The sequence below is a fragment of the Lithobates pipiens genome, unplaced genomic scaffold (genome assembly GCF_037356315.1).
Source record: "Lithobates pipiens isolate NorthernLeopardFrog02 unplaced genomic scaffold, aLitPip1_a1.2 Scaffold_1, whole genome shotgun sequence".
NCBI classification, from domain to species: domain Eukaryota; kingdom Metazoa; phylum Chordata; class Amphibia; order Anura; family Ranidae; genus Lithobates; species Lithobates pipiens.
This window is the reverse complement of record NW_027507685.1, coordinates 208487946-208504136: the sequence shown is the minus strand read 5'-3', so window position 1 is coordinate 208504136 and position 16191 is coordinate 208487946. Positions and strand designations below refer to the sequence as shown.

The 16191-nt window shown below is 42.2% G+C and overlaps 2 long non-coding RNA genes across 2 annotated transcripts; one reads left to right on the top strand and one right to left on the bottom strand.

Moving 5' to 3' along the window:
* Window positions 1-6672: 6672 nt before the first annotated feature.
* On the bottom strand, window positions 6673-7373 carry LOC143988833 (uncharacterized). Its single transcript, XR_013276923.1, has 3 exons — window positions 7271-7373; window positions 7039-7183; window positions 6673-6761 (listed from the first exon to the last, which is right to left on the bottom strand). It is a non-coding gene; the product is annotated as an uncharacterized LOC143988833 (long non-coding RNA).
* A 6453-nt stretch (window positions 7374-13826) lies between these two features.
* LOC143988831 (uncharacterized) lies at window positions 13827-14881 on the top strand. Its single transcript, XR_013276922.1, has 4 exons — window positions 13827-13929; window positions 14018-14162; window positions 14442-14551; window positions 14710-14881. It is a non-coding gene; the product is annotated as an uncharacterized LOC143988831 (long non-coding RNA).
* Window positions 14882-16191: the final 1310 nt, after the last annotated feature.

The window sequence follows — 16191 nt, the reverse complement described above, 5'->3', positions numbered from 1 at the left end:
AGCAATGGGTGACTGAGTTGGAGGGATATGACTTTGGAGGCCCTGGATTGCTCTGGGAGAGCCTTACAGATCGTTTTGTGTTTGGCGATGAAGGGGAACCTACCCTTGAGGACCTGCAAGAATATAGAGAGGCTATGCTCAGTCTTGCAGGTAGGGATGAGCCGAACACCCCCCGGTTCGGTTTGCACCAGAACTTTCGAACGGACCCCAAATTCGTACGAACTTTAGAACCCCATTGAAGTCTATGGGGCTCGAACGTTCAAAATTAAAAGTGCTAATTTTAACGGCTAATATGCAAGATACTGTCCTAAAAGGGGTTTGGGGACCTGGCTCCTGCCCCAGGGGACATGGGTCAATGCCTAAAATGTTTTTAAAAATGGCCGTTTTGGCGGGAGCATTGATTTTAATGAGGATTAAAGTGAAAAAAAGTGAAATATTCCTTTAAATATGGTGCCTGGGGGGTGTCTGTAGTATGCCTGGGAAGTGCCACGTGTTTCCCGTGTTTAGAACAGTCCCTGCACAAAATGACATTAAACGGAAATAACATAATTTAAAACTGCTTGCGGTTTTAATGTTATATCTGATTCCTGCAATATGGTTGAAAATCATTGAGAACAATGGCATGGGTAGCCCTCCCTGCCCATTACCAGCCCCTTTGGGTCTTGTACGTATATTAAGGGGAACCCAGTACCCATATTAAAAAAAAGGAAATGCGTGTGGCCCCCAGGCCCTATATACTCAGAACAGCAGTATACAGGTGGTGCAAACAAGACAGGGACTGTGTAGGTTTGTTGTGTTAAGTTGAATCTGTTTGTCATTTTCAACTGGTACATTTTTAAAGTGTAGCTCCAGTAAAAAAAACTATTTTTAAGCTTTTTGGAAAACATAGGGAAGGGTTATCACCCCTGTATAATTTGTTTTGTCGTACATCTTTTTCATCTCACTTGCTGTTGTCTCCTTCCGTTTGCAAGTAGGAGATGTTTGTAAGTTGGATGTTTGAAAGTAGGGGCCTGCCCTATATGCTCTGCAGAAATGGCGGAACAAGGTGTTGGTTTTGCCACAACATTGTAAGCCCTCAAAGTGACTCTTGGTGGGTGCTGGAGCGCCCTGCTGTGAACGATTATATCAAGAATTGTAATTACATGCCATTGTTGAACAGTGGTAGAAAAATTGACCTTTGGTGGTTGTGGTGCTGGTGCTACAACACTATAAGTCCTCACAGTTACTCTGGGTGGGCACAGGAACAGGCCCTCCTGTGAAATATTATATCAAGAATTGTAATTACATGTCCCTGTTAAACAGGGGCAGAAAAATTGGGCCTTAGGCACTGGTGCTGGTGCCACGACACTGCAACCTCTCCCATATACTCTTGTTTTATTGTAGGAATTAGCCCTGCTGCAAAGCATTGCATCAAAAATTGTAATTAAACGCCCCTGTTAAACAGGGGCAGAAAAATTGGGCCTTAGGCACTGGTGCTGGTGCCACAACACTGCAACCTCTCCCATATACTCTTGTTTTATTGCAGGAATTAGCCCTGCTGCAAAGTATTGCATCAAAAATTGTAATTAAACGCCCCTGTTAAACAGGGGCAGAAAACTTGGGCCTTAGGCACTGGTGCTGGTGCCACGACACTGCAACCTCTCCCATATACTCTATTTTTATTGCAGGAATTAGCCCTGCTGCAAAGCATTGCATCAAAAATTGTAATTCAACGCCCCTGTTAAACAGGGGCAGAAAAATTGGGCTGATGGCATCACCCAGAACCAGAAATGTTCTTCCAACATATCAGCGGGGGAGGAAGAGGATAGACAATCAACATAACAGGACAGTCACTCAGCATCAGCATAGGCAGTCTTGAAGGGATGTGATATTTCAAAAAAAATTATTCGGTTCCATCAGCTTCAGGTGCTTGGTAGCTGTGGGTAATCCAAGACTGATTCATCTTGATGAAGGTCAGTCGATCAACTGATTCGGTGGACAGGCGCACCCTGTGATCGGTAACAAAGCCACCAGCAGCACTGAAGGTGCGTTCCGAAAGAACGCTGAATGCAGGACAGGCCAGTAGCTCAATTGCATACTGTGCAAGCTCTGGCCAGTGATCCATCCTCAAGACCCAGTAAGCCAGAGGATTTTCGGTGGGAAAAGTGTCCAAGTCTGACCTTGCCCCTAGGTATTCCTGCACCATGTAAATCAGATGCTGGCGATGGTTGCTGGAACCGATCATACCTTGGGGCTGCGGACTAAAAAATTGTCTGAAAGCATCAGTCAGACGGCCACCTTCTCCACCGCTCCTTCTGACCGATGCCTCAGCAACACGTTGTCCAGGACCAGGAGTTTGTAACCTCCCAGTCTCTGGGAACGCGTTGCACAGACCTTTCTGCAAGGCCTCCCGGAGATGTCTCATCCCGTGCTTCCTCTGCGATGGAAAGATAAGGTCGGTAACCTTACCCTTGTACCGTGGATCAAGGAGAGTGGCCAGCCAGTAATGGTCCTTCTCCTTGATCTGAAGAATATGAGGATCCTTCCGCAGGCTTTGCAGGATCAGGGAGGCCATGCAGCATAGGTTAGCTGAGGCATTCGGTCCGGAGTCCTCTGGGTCACTAAGGACAACATGATCTGCAGCTACCTCCTCCCAGCCACCTGCAAGTCCACGTGTTTCTTGGGACTGTAAATCATCCCTACAAGACTGCTGCTGCTGATGCTGAGTGCCAGCCTCCACCTCCATGCTGACACAATCATCCTCCTCCTCCTCTTCCTCCTCCTCATCCTCTTCCTGTGTGATGGGTGGCACAGCAGGAACACTGCCTGGATAAAGGGGGCCTTGAGAGGCAAGGAAGTCCTCCTCTTCCTGCCTCTGTTCTGCCTCAAGTGCCCTGTCCATTATTCCACGCAGCGTATGCTCCAAGAGGTGGACAAGAGGTACAGCGTCACTGATGCATGCACTGTCACTGCTCACCATCCTTGTGGCCTCCTCAAATGGTGACAGGACAGTGCATGCATCCCTGATCATGCCCCACTGGCGTGGGGAGAAAAAACCGAGCTCCCCTGACCCTGTCCTGGTGCCGTAGTCGCACAGGTACTCATTGACGGCCCTCTGCTGCGTGTGCAGCCGCTGCAGCATGGCCAACATTGAGTTCCACCTGGTGGGCATGTCACATATAAGGCGGTTCTTGGGCAGGTTCAACTGCTTTTGGAGCTCAGCCAGCCGAGCACAGGCATTAAATGATCGGCGGAAATGCACACAGACTTTCCTGGCCTGCTTCAGGACATCCTGTAAGCCCGGGTACCTGCCCAAGAACCGCTGCACCACCAGGTTAAGGACGTGAGCTACACAGGACACATGGGTCAGTTGTCCCTGTCGGAGGGTGGAGAGGAGGTTGGTGCCATTGTCGCAAACAACCATTCCTGGCTTAAGCTGGCATAGCGTCAACCACCTCTCGGCCTGCCCCTGCAGAGCTGACAAAACATCCGCCCCAGTGTGGCTCCTGTCCCCCAAACAAACCAGCGCAAGCACGGCATGGCATCGTTTTGCCTGCGTACTTGCGTAGCCCCTGGAATGCCTACGGAGCACCGCTGGTTCTGATGACAGAGCACTGGAAAAGGCCATGGAGGAAGAAGAAGAGGAGGGGGTGGAGGAGAGAGGTGTGTCACAACCAATAGTAGCATTTTGGAGGCGTGGTGGCGGAACAACCTCCAACACTACTGCACCTTGTCCTGCATCCTTCCCAGCTGCCAGAAGAGTGACCCAATGGGCTGTGAAAGACAGGTAACGTCCCTGTCCATGCCTGCTGGACCATGAGTCAGCGGTAATATGCACCCTGTCCAGCGAGGCAAGGACATTGCCTTCCACATGCCGGTAGAGAGCCGGAATCACCTTCCGTGAGAAAAAGTGGCGTTTGGGGACCTGCCACTGAGGAACCGCACATTGTACAAACTCACGGAAGGGGGCCGAGTCTACCAACTGAAAAGGCAGCAGTTAAAGTGCTAGCAATTTAGCCAAGCTAGCATTCAACCGCTGGGCATGTGGATGGCTGGGAGTGAACTTCTTTCGCCGGTCTAGCAGCTGGGGCAGGGACATTTGCCTGCTATAATCGGACGTGGGTGTACTGCTAGCAGAGTGCCCGGAAGCACTTGGCTGTGACACACCTAATTCTACACCTTCATTCCTCTCAGAGCAGGTTTCAGAGAGGACTGAAGGTCTAGTGGGGTTGGAGATGCCAGCTGATGAGGAGCAAGGAGATGTCCGCTTTGTTCTTTGGTGTGGGTCTTTGAGGTACGCTTGCCAACGAGCTGCATGGCAGGTCAACATATGTCTGGTCAAACATGTGGTGCCCAAGCGGCTGATGTTTTGGCCACGCGAGATAAGCTTGAGACATATGTTGCAAATAGCAGCGGTGCGATCTGATGCACTCGTCTCAAAAAAGGCCCACACCAAAGAACTTTTAGAATAACGCGCAGAGGCAGCGCCCTGCCCAGGCGGAGCTCTGCGGTGTGATTCAGTCGGTGTGCTGCCCCTAAGCTGGCCCCCGGAGGGAATCCTGCCTCGTTGGACATGTGCCTCCTCCTCCTCCTCCTCCTCCTCCTCCTCCTCCTCTCTCCTACCAGGCACCCACATGGAGTCAGTGCCCTCATCATCTCCTCCCTCTTCATCGCTGTAGCAAACCTGGCAATATGCTGCAGCTTGTGGAACATGACTGCCAGATTGCTGTCCTTCTTGAGCATCCCCTCTCTCTGCATTCACGCTACTGCCTTCCTCTAGCTGAGTGTCATCATCAGAGCCTACAAAACACTGGGCATCCTTCTGGAGCATGTACCCAACACTGTGCTCAAAGAGTTCAGGAGACTCCTCAGGAGGACGTGGTGGGTCTAGGAAAGGAGTCACTGATGATGACATTGAGACGAGGGAAGACGATGCGTTGGCAGCTGCTTTGCTACTACCCTGAGACTGGGTCAGAGAGGATGAGGAGGATGAAGAGGGCTTGGTCATCCACTCTACCAAGTCTTTGGCATGTTGCGGTTCAACATGTCCAGCTGCCGAAAAGAAGGACACGCGTGTCCCATGGCCACGTGCTGATGACAATGCACCGCGTCCACAACCAGCACTGTTGTCTCTAGACACAGAGCCTGCTTGCCCTCTTTTATCAGCTCACGCCTGTCTGCCTCTCCTTGCTAGCCTTCCAGACATGGTAATGGCCTGAAGGGAGTTGGGTAAAACAGCAGTTGGGTAGTGTATATTGTGCTGGAGGCACACAACACCCACTAACTCCTGCAGATGCCTTTATTATAGAACACCAGAGATAAAGGGGTATACTGTACTGGAGGCACACAACACCCACTAAGCGCTGCAGATGGCTCTATTAGAGAACAGCAATAAAGGGTAGATACAGGTGTATATTGTGCTGGAGGCACACAACACCCACTAACTCCTGCAGATGCCTTTATTATAGAACACCAGAGATAAAGGGGTATACTGTACTGGAGGCACACAATCGCCCACTAAGCCCTGCAGATGGCTCTATTAGAGAACAGCAATAAAGGGTAGATACAGGTGTATATTGTGCTGGAGGCACACAACACCCACTAACTTCTGCAGATTTCTTTACTATAGAACACCAGAGATAAAGGGATATACTGTAATGGAGTCACACAACACCCACTAAGCCCTGCAGATGGCTCTATTAGAGAACAGCAATAAAGGGTAGATACAGGTGTATATTGTGCTGGAGGCACACAACACCCACTAACTCCTGCAGATGCCTTTATTATAGAACACCAGAGATAAAGAGGTATACTGTAATGGAGTCACACAACACCCACTAAGCCCTGCAGATGGCTCTATTAGAGAACAGCAATAAAGGGTAGATACAGGTGTATATTGTGCTGGAGGCACAAAACACCAACTAACTCCTGCAGATGCCTTTATTATAGAACACCAGAGATAAAGAGGTATATACAGATGTATACTGTGTTGTGCTGGAGGCACACACAACTTCCAATAACTCCTGCAGATGGCAGATGGCTCAAATAGAGAAGAGCTATGTAGGTGGATATAGCGGTGTGTTCTGGGTACAGAGCACGCAGACAGCATGCACAAGCTCCTAACACTACTGACTGCAAGCTCTATTATAAAAGATAGATCACTAGCTATATAGGTGAGGTGAATATAGCAGTGTATACTGCGGTCAGGGCACGCAGGCAACAACCACTACAGAAGAGCAAGATCGAAAATCGGCCGATAACGATCGGTGTGTACTGTGTTGAAGGTACACAGAACACCCACTAACTGCTGCAGACACCAACACACTACACAAGGCCCCCGCCTCCCATAAAAACAAGAGTCATCTTTTATAGTCATACAAAATACTTTCTATATAACTTGTGATCCGAAAGGAGGTATGATTGAGGTAGTTGTGATTGGTTTATCCCGACATGTTTCGCTTATTGCTTCATCAGGGGATATGCCAACTACCAAGACAACAAAATCAAACAATAAAGAAAAACATAAGTTAATTTCGCCAGGTCCGATACTTTAGACAATTTTACATAACTTTGTATACACAATAAAACATAAAAATAATTAATACAAGGCATGAGTAGGGCTCCAGATGGATAGACATGCTCACCCCTATTTCCCTAGATCAATTCATTTTGTCCAATCAATATTTTAGTTTAACCGCCAAAAAATCGTCAAGATGACATAGAAGATGCAGGGCTGCATACTCAATGGTCAAATGGTCTAGCAAGGAGGGCATAGACAACGGCTAATCGGGACAGAAGAGAATATATTTTGTAATTCTACATATTACTTTACAAAAAAAAAAAAGTTTTAAATTTATTAATTATTTTGCAAGGTATTCATATACCCTACCCTAATTTTACTTTATTTATTAACCATGTAGGCATACAAAGTAAAGAGAAAAGAACAATATACATTTAATTAATATTAGATCAATTCATTTTGTTCAATCAATATTTTAGTTTAATGATTTTAATTCTTGTAAACTAGAAGGAAAGATTAATTATAGTTCATCCACTTACATAGTCAATGAAGAGTAAAGATTTCTTTATTCAAATCCAGCAATTTATCATTGGCCCACTAGGGGTGTCCAGAAGTCCCTTCAGGGTAGATTAGACTACAGAAGACAGCACACCCACCAGGCTTCACTGCCTGTTCACAGGGTGTCTAGAATATAAGAAAGGGTATTATAGATTAATTATTGCATAAGGATAGAAATCCCAAGGAATGTATCTTAGAAAAATTTCCTCTAACCGTTTGAAAGCATAACCTCCTCCTAGCACGGCTCCTCCGCAACTGAGCCGGGTACGTTCGTGTCCCGCTATAAAGCCGCCATCCATCGAGCCGGCGTCTGACGTCACCGGCTCGATGCGGACGTTCAGGGCAGCAATGCGCATGCGCGAGGGAAGGAGATAGAACGGGAAACTACATTTCCCAAAATGCAGCAGTGCGATCACCGGCATTTAATGTTACGCTGAGAGGAAGCAGCGAACGCAAGGGGAGTGTAGCATAAAACAAATAATGCTTGCACTACCCTATAATGGAAAGCTCCCCAGGCTAATACGCAGGCATTGCTGCTAACGATCGGACAGCTCGCTCGGAAAGACATTGTCGATCGGAGCTAAGGTGTCCTCGGGCGTCCGTATGTTCCTCCCTATTGCCACAGTGACACAGGCCACAGGTTAGCGTCGATGCATCTAAAATCAAAAAAATAAAAAGATACCAAAAACTCCATGTGATATTCCAGAAGGAAAATCACATAGTAATTGGGCGGTGAAGGGGGAAGTATAGAAAAGTGGGAAAATAAGGGGGAGAGAGAATACCCCCACAAATCAATGCATCCATTTGCGATCATAGATCAAACTGATCGTTAAAAGTGGGATACATAATTAGAGCCCGCCTCATGCTTGTGAATAAAGAAAACATTAATACATACAAAAATGTATAAAAATATATAGAATTCATTCTGACAATGTGTATTTATACATCAAACATCTCTTTAATTCTTTTTATACACATTATTTAATAGAAAACAAAAAAAAAAACAAAAAAAGGAGATATATACCCACACCCAAAACCCAAATCACCCAGCCCCCCCACACACCCCCACACCCCACCCCCCTCGAGTACTATAAATCATCCGAATCATCACATTATATCTAAAGTATGGGGGGTGTGTCATATAATAACATCCCCCAGACTAAAGGAATGACCGATAGCTTAAATTTTCGTTAAATCCAGGAAATATTGTTGCCTTTAAATTGAAAATCCACTTTGCCTCAATCTGTAATAATTTTTTGTCAACACTCCCCCCCCCTCGAAGAGAGTGGAATGTGATCCAATGCCTGGAATTTAATGTAATTCGGGTCAAACGCATGGTGCATGCCTATATGTCGGCTAATCGCAGTAGTCATTTTTTTTATTTAAGATAGGTTTTATATGGTCGCGCATGCGTATCGAAAAAGCTCTTTTCGTCTTCCCTACATAGAATCCTCCACATTGGTATAGTGCCAAATATACTATGCCTAACGTTGAACACGTCACATACACTTTAGGCTGATGCCAATTTCCATTGGGCAATTTAAATCTTTTACAGTTAGCCATATATCTACACATGTCACAATGTCCACATGAATATGAACCATATTTTCTTATTTCAGTTCTATCAACAGGATCAACAAAATGACTATGCACCAAACGATCCCTTAGGGAGGGGGCGCGTTTATAAGTTATCTCAGGATATTCATTGACATATTTATTCACCACAGGGTCAGCTAATAATAAAGGCCAAAATGTTTGTATAATCTCTCTGAATTTTTTGTTTTGATCTGAGTATCTAGTAATTAGTCTTACTGTATTTGTTTCTTTTGCAGATTTTTTAGAGAAGATGAGGGTACTCCTATTTTTGTGCTTGACTAGATTATATGCTTTTTTCAAGCTATTATGACTATATCCCCGTTTTCTAAGTCTATCATAAAGGGCCTTTGCTGCTTCTTTGAAATCAGATTCCTGGCTACAGTTTCTCTTTAATCTGAGATATTGACTATATGGTATAGACCGTACCAATGACGGTGGGTGTGAGCTATTGGCATGTAGAATAGTGTTTCCGGCCGTTGGCTTCCTAAAAAGTGAGGAAGCCAACAGACCATCGGAATTAACACTAATCTTAAGATCCAAGAACTCAACTTCCTTACTGTCATATTTCAAAGTAAAATGAAGATTGTAATTATTAATCGAAATTAATTGAAAGAAATAGTTTAATTCAACTTCAGTTCCAGACCAAAAAATGAGAATATCATCCAAGTACCTATACCAGGCAACAACGTTCCCAATCATAGGTTCAACATCATCCCGTGAGAATAGGTCTTTTTCCCATCCCCCCAGGTACAGGTTGGCATACGATGGGGCACATTTAGTCCCCATCGCAACCCCCTGCACCTGGAGGTAATGGGTTTGACCAAACTGAAAAACATTATGCCTAAGCACGAAGTTCAACAATTCGAGCACAAAACTACTATACCCAGCACTCAAAGGGCCTCTCTCATTCAGGAATGTCTGTACAACCTCCACCCCTCTATCATGAGGGATGGCGTTGTAGAGACATTCCACATCAATGGTGACAAGCCAACAATTTGGTGGTAAGGAAATTCCTTCAATCGTCTTAAGTAAGTCGATAGTGTCTTTGATATAGGAGAATAAAGATGTAACATGTGGGCGTAGATAGTTATCTATTAATGAACTAGTGTTTTCAGTAAGACATTGGCAACTAGATATTATAGGTCTACCTGGCGGTTCTGATAAGGATTTGTGTACTTTTGGGAGCGCGTAAAAAGTAGGTATCTTGGGATCTTTTGTATTTAAGAATTCCCAAGTATTTTTATCAATGATTCCTGTTCTATAAGCTTTGAATATTATTTGACGAAATTGCATCTCATAGTTGGAAATTATTGTAGTCGAAATAGGGCGGTACCATTCTTTATTTTTCAATGTATTATTACACATATGGACATATTGTTCTTTATTCATAATAACTAAATTGCCCCCTTTATCTGCTGGTTTAATTATCAAATCAGAGTTAGATTGCAGAGAATGTAGCGCTTGTAATTGTTGCTTATTAAGATTAGGATTCCCAGTGGTTGTAAAGGAACTTTTTTCAATTTTTTGGCAAACCTGTTGAGTAAAAGCCCAAATATTTGGATTTGAACTTAGCTGGGGAAAGGTATTTGATTTAAGCTTAAAAGACTGTGGGGGGGGGGGGAAGGACATACCCTCAATGGATAGACTAACAGGTTCCAATGTTCCCGGTTCATCCACCGTGGTGTGTCCCTCCTCCCATAAATCCATCAAATTTTGAATCGCCTGATGCTCAATTATATTGTCTATTGACCTATCATCACATGTATTTTGAGAAGGTACAATCTCATTTCTATCAAAAATAGTTCTATAGAGAAGTCTACGAGAAAATAAATGAACATCTTTTATCAATTCAAATGTATCAATGTTATTGTTGGGACAAAAAGTAAGGCCAAATTTCAAGACCTCTTTTTCATATTTAGTTAATACATGAGAGGATAGGTTAATGATAGAAAATTCTGAACCACCTGTTTTCTCTAGCCTGTCAAAGGTATTATCTATTTCATTACAGTTGGGGGTGATTCCTTCCCAAAAAAAATCGGTGCCACCCGAAGATCAGCCGGAAGGGGTATACCAGAAGGAGAGATAATGATATTCTGATTAGGATTACTCACCGTGCAGGAATTCATAGTAGAGGTGTTATTGGTAGAAATAGAAGTGGCAGTGGGAATAGTGGAGACAGATGATCTACGAGAAGGGAGTGCCTGTAGTGATTGAAACATAGTGATTGGACGTGCTGGTGCTTGCTTAGAAGAAGTTGAGTGTGCTGGAGGTGGTAGAGGAGTGCTCGGATGAGAGTGCATAGATTCCAAGGGGATTGTATCTGTGTTTCCCTTTCTCCTCTTTGGTAGTCGGTCTCTGGTTAGGTCTCTGTAGCTGGTTGACTGGCTAGATGAGGCAGAGGGAGATAAAGAAGAAGGAGATAAATTCGACATGTTGTTATCAGCTCTGTTGTCTCTAGTTCTATAGGATTGTGGGTTTCTATAACCCTTATTACGGTCATTATTAGGCCATTTATAGGCATACCCACTATTGTACGCATTATAATCCCGTAGGTATTTATTTTCTTTAGATCGAATGATGTCCAATGTATATGATTCAATATGTTTTTGAATCTCCTGTTCCCTTTTCTTAAATCTAGGTGTAGAAGTAACTGCAATATAGTCCTCACACCACTGGTCAATAGCTTTGTCCAGCTGTGTGAGGTCATGATCAAACTGTATATTTAACAATGTCATCATTTGAAATGAACAATTTTGCAGGTTTTCTTCCCATTTAGTTTTTATTAATTCATCTATTTTGTTTAGATTTGGAAAGATTTGAATCCTGAGACCCCAAGGTGCTATCTGGTTTTCAATGTATTTCAAAAAAAACTTTTTATTCCAAAAAATTTGTACTTTACGTTCTAGTAATCGTTGTAAAAGATGAAAGGCATGTTCCAAGTCTTTATCAGTTATTTCACTAGTTTTTTGGGATTCATGAATTTTATTCATTAATCCTTCCCATGCTTCTCCACTAAAAGCCGCCATCGTTAATGGTACAGGAGGGTTGAGGGAGGGGGAAGAAAAGGGGGAAGAAAATGGAAAGGAAAAAAAAAAAGAAAACACACAATTTAACCTACAACTTTTAACAATAACACATATTTTTCAAACAATCTAAATATTTAATATAATATCACTGTAGTATCAATTTTTTGTTGTGTTGACTGAGGTTGAGTCAAAGGGAGAACAAGGATGCGTATTGAAACGCTGATTATCGACTCAAATAAAGAACTGACTCAAACCTCCATCAACACCCCATTGGTTAGCACCTCATCCCGGTTAAAAAATCAGAGAATTTTTTGGAAAAAACCAAAACAGGGAAATGGGACATTAATGGTGCAATACTCAAAAAAGAAATATATATATATATAAAAAGGTTTATAAATATTTTATTACAACAATCCCATAAAAACAAGAGTCATCTTTTATAGTCATACAAAATACTTTCTATATAACTTGCGATCCGAAAGGAGGTATGATTGAGGTAGTTGTGATTGGTTTATCCCGACATGTTTCGCTTATTGCTTCATCAGGGGATATGCCAACTACCAAGACAACAAAATCAAACAATAAAGAAAAACATAAGTTAATTTCGCCAGGTCCGATACTTTAGACAATTTTACATAACTTTGTATACACAATAAAACATAAACATAATTAATACAAGGCATGAGTAGGGCTCCAGATGGATAGACATGCTCACCCCTATTTCCCTAGATCAATTCATTTTGTCCAATCAATATTTTAGTTTAATGATTTTAATTCTTGTAAACTAGAAGGAAAGATTAATTATAGTTCATCCACTTACATAGTCAATGAAGAGTAAAGATTTCTTTATTCAAATCCAGCAATTTATCATTGGCCCACTAGGGGTGTCCAGAAGTCCCTTCAGGGTAGATTAGACTACAGAAGACAGCACACCCACCAGGCTTCACTGCCTGTTCACAGGGTGTCTAGAATATAAGAAAGGGTATTATAGATTAATTATTGCATAAGGATAGAAATCCCAAGGAATGTATCTTAGAAAAATTTTCCACTAACCGTTTGAAAGCATAACCTCCATAACCTCCATAATGACTACTGCGATTAGCCGACATATAGGCATGCACCATGCGTTTGACCCGAATTACATTAAATTCCAGGCATTGGATCACATTCCACTCTCTTCGAGGGGGGGGAGTGTTGACAAAAAATTATTACAGATTGAGGCAAAGTGGATTTTCAATTTAAAGGCAACAATATTTCCTGGATTTAACGAAAATTTAAGCTATCGGTCATTCCTTTAGTCTGGGGGATGTTATTATATGACACACCCCCCATACTTTAGATATCATGTGATGATTCGGATGATTTATAGTACTCGAGGGGGGTGGGGTGTGGGGGTGTGTGGGGGGGCTGGGTGATTTGGGTTTTGGGTGTGGGTATATATCTCCTTTTTTTTTTTGTTTTTTTTTTTTTGTTTTCTATTAAATAATGTGTATAAAAAGAATTAAAGAGATGTTTGATGTATAAATACACATTGTCAGAATGAATTCTATATATTTTTATACATTTTTGTATGTATTAATATTTTCTTTATTCACAAGCATGAGGCGGGCTCTAATTATGTATCCCACTTTTAACGATCAGTTTGATCTATGATCGCAAATGGATGCATTGATTTGTGGGGGTATTCTCTCTCCCCCTTATTTTCCCTCTTTTCAATACTTCCCCCTTCACCGCCCAATTACTATGTGATTTTCCTTCTGGAATATCACATGGAGTTTTTGGTATTTTTTTATTTTTTTGATTTTAGATGCATCGACGCTAACCTGTGGCCTGTGTCACTGTGGCAATAGGGAGGAATATACGGACGCCGGAGGACACCTTAGCTCCGATCGACAATGTCTTTCCGAGCGAGTTGTCCGATCGTTGGCAGCAATGCCTGCGTATTAGCCTGGGGAGCTTTCCATCATAGGGTAGTGCAAGCATTATTTGTTTTATGCTACACTCCCCTTACGTTCGTTGCTTCCTCTCAGCGTAACATTAAATGCCGGTGATCGCACTGCTGCATTTTGGGAAATGTAGTTTCCCGTTCTATCTCCTTCCCTCGCGCATGCGCATTGCTGCCCTGAACGTCCGCATCGAGCCGGTGACGTCAGACGCCGGCTCGATGGATGGCGGCTTTATAGCGGGACACGAACGTACCCGGCTCAGTTGCGGAGGAGCCGTGCTAGGAGGAGGTTATGCTTTCAAACGGTTAGTGGAAAATTTTTCTAAGATACATTCCTTGGGATTTCTATCCTTATGCAATAATTAATCTATAATACCCTTTCTTATATTCTAGACACCCTGTGAACAGGCAGTGAAGCCTGGTGGGTGTGCTGTCTTCTGTAGTCTAATCTACCCTGAAGGGACTTCTGGACACCCCTAGTGGGCCAATGATAAATTGCTGGATTTGAATAAAGAAATCTTTACTCTTCATTGACTATGTAAGTGGATGAACTATAATTAATCTTTCATTCTAGTTTACAAGAATTAAAATCATTAAACTAAAATATTGATTGGACAAAATGAATTGATCTAATATTAATTAAATGTATATTGTTCTTTTCTCTTTACTTTGTATGCCTACATGGTTAATAAATAAAGTAAAATTAGGGTAGGGTATATGAATACCTTGCAAAATAATTAATAAATTTAAAACTTTTTTTTTTTTTTGTAAAGTAATATGTAGAATTACAAAATATATTCTCTTCTGTCCCGATTAGCCGTTGTCTATGCCCTCCTTGCTAGACCATTTGACCATTGAGTATGCAGCCCTGCATCTTCTATGTCATCTTGACGATTTTTTGGCGGTGAATGGGTTGGCGAAATAGGGGTGAGCATGTCTATCCATCTGGAGCCCTACTCATGCCTTGTATTAATTATGTTTATGTTTTATTGTGTATACAAAGTTATGTAAAATTGTCTAAAGTATCGGACCTGGCGAAATTAACTTATGTTTTTCTTTATTGTTTGATTTTGTTGTCTTGGTAGTTGGCATATCCCCTGATGAAGCAATAAGCGAAACATGTCGGGATAAACCAATCACAACTACCTCAATCATACCTCCTTTCGGATCGCAAGTTATATAGAAAGTATTTTGTATGACTATAAAAGATGACTCTTGTTTTTATGGGATTGTTGTAATAAAATATTTATAAACCTTTTTATATATATATATTTCTTTTTTGAGTATTGCACCATTAATGTCCCATTTCCCTGTTTTGGTTTTTTCCAAAAAATTCTCTGATTTTTTAACTGGGATGAGGTGCTAACCAATGGGGTGTTGATGGAGGTTTGAGTCAGTTCTTTATTTGAGTCGATAATCAGCGTTTCAATACGCATCCTTGTTCTCCCTTTGACTCAACCTCAGTCAACACAACAAACAATTGATACTACAGTGATATTATATTAAATATTTAGATTGTTTGAAAAATATGTGTTATTGTTAAAAGTTGTAGGTTAAATTGTGTGTTTTCTTTTTTTTTTTCCTTTCCATTTTCTTCCCCCTTTTCTTCCCCCTCCCTCAACCCTCCTATACCATTAACGATGGCGGCTTTTAGTGGAGAAGCATGGGAAGGATTAATGAATAAAGTTCATGAATCCCAAAAAACTAGTGAAATAACTGATAAAGACTTGGAACATGCCTTTCATGTTTTACAACGATTACTAGAACGTAAAGTACGAATTTTTTGGAATAAAAAGTTTTTTTTTAAATACATTGAAAACCAGATAGCACCTTGGGGTCTCAGGATTCAAATCTTTCCAAATCTAAACAAAATAGATGAATTAATAAAAACTAAATGGGAAGAAAACCTGCAAAATTGTTCATTTCAAATGATGACATTGTTAAATATACAGTTTGATCATGACCTCACACAGCTGGACAAAGCTATTGACCAGTGGTGTGAGGACTATATTGCAGTTACTTCTACACCTAGATTTAAGAAAAGGGAACAGGAGATTCAAAAACATATTGAATCATATACATTGGACATCATTCGATCTAAAGAAAATAAATACCTACGGGATTATAATGCGTACAATAGTGGGTATGCCTATAAATGGCCTAATAATGACCGTAATAAGGGTTATAGAAACCCACAATCCTATAGAACTAGAGACAACAGAGCTGATAACAACATGTCGAATTTATCTCCTTCTTCTTTATCTCCCTCTGCCTCATCTAGCCAGTCAACCAGCTACAGAGACCTAACCAGAGACCGACTACCAAAGAGGAGAAAGGGAAACACAGATACAATCCCCTTGGAATCTATGCACTCTCATCCGAGCACTCCTCTACCACCTCCAGCACACTCAACTTCTTCTAAGCAAGCACCAGCATGTCCAATCACTATGTTTCAATCACTACAGGCACTCCCTTCTCGTAGATCATCTGTCTCCACTATTCCCACTGCCACTTCTATTTCTACCAATAACACCTCTACTATGAATTCCTGCACGGTGAGTAATCCT